The following is a 1,191-nucleotide window of genomic DNA, read 5'->3' on the forward strand; positions in this document are numbered from 1 at the left end:
CTTCTAAAGAACTAGAAGGATCAATAGAAGAACTTACTAAAAGACTTTCTGGTCTTAATTTGGGAAGTGAACCTGTTATTCCCAAAAAGAAAGGCTCAATTTTAATATTTAAAAATCCTTCTGATATTCTTGAAGCAGAGAAACAGAAGTTGAAATGACATCACGACCACCAGCAGTTGCTACTACAACAGTCCAAGTACCTTCGGCGGAAGATCAGATACGTGACTACCGTCAGAACCAAAGGCGATTATACAACCTGCAAAGAAGGATTGTCCCGAGCCAGAGAAGATTTAGAAGAACAATTGAAAGTCAACTAGATCCGGAAGAACAACTGGAGATTTCCAGATCTAGAAGAGCAACAATGGTACCAGCAGAAATCCTTTATTCTGCAGGGTACAGACCAACTCAACACCGAGTATATCAACATTACTCGAAAGAAGATGTATTATGCGTAGAAGATGGACAAGTGGATCTGCCACTTGTTACTGCACAGAGTCACCGAGCTCTGAGAGAGGCTGGTTTTCACCACATTCATGTGGGCCTCGTGATGATCAGAGTATATACCCTTCATCAGACGAGACGCCGGGACTATGGCGTTAGTCGTCCTACGAGATACCAGATGGCGAGGAGACCGTGCCATTATAGCAACAATGGAAATGGATTTGTCAAGAGGAACCCAAATGACATATGTTATCCCCGATCTTATATTAAGCATAGAAGATTTTTCTAATCATCTTGAATTGTCCATACAGACACATGGATACGCAGACTGGCAGGGAGGCACCAGTAACTTGCTGATTACTCGCATGATGTTGGGAAGGTTAACTAATACTTCCTTTACAAATTTTTTATATAACGTACATCATGTTGCAGACTACTTGGCAAGCAGGGGAGTTATTGCTTTACCTGGAAATCGTTTTACAACTGAAGAATTGCAACAACAAAGGTGGCTATTGAGGCCAACTTTGAGAAGAAATCCAGTAGCCCCAATCAGAGTTCAGTCGAGAGTTCTAATGGACGGAAGTGTGTCCCTACAATTTGAGGGTTACAATGCAATCCTAGAACAATCGACGCACCAAGTCAATGACGACGATGAAGAAGTTTGCTCACCTGAGCGAGAGATCTTGGTGGTCCTCACTATAGAAGAAATTACACCAATTATTGAATATAAGAGATTGAATCCGAACTCAA

The 1,191-nt window shown here is 41.6% G+C and overlaps 1 pseudogene; it reads left to right on the forward strand.

Moving 5' to 3' along the window:
- Positions 1–547: 547 nt before the first annotated feature.
- Positions 548–1,178, forward strand: LOC141817949 (uncharacterized; annotated as a pseudogene).
- Positions 1,179–1,191: the final 13 nt, after the last annotated feature.

The sequence above is a fragment of the Curcuma longa genome, unplaced genomic scaffold (genome assembly GCF_044706935.1).
Source record: "Curcuma longa cultivar G26 ecotype Majalengka, Jawa Barat unplaced genomic scaffold, ITB_CL_G26_1.1 contig_22669, whole genome shotgun sequence".
Taxonomy (NCBI): Eukaryota; Viridiplantae; Streptophyta; class Magnoliopsida; order Zingiberales; family Zingiberaceae; genus Curcuma; species Curcuma longa.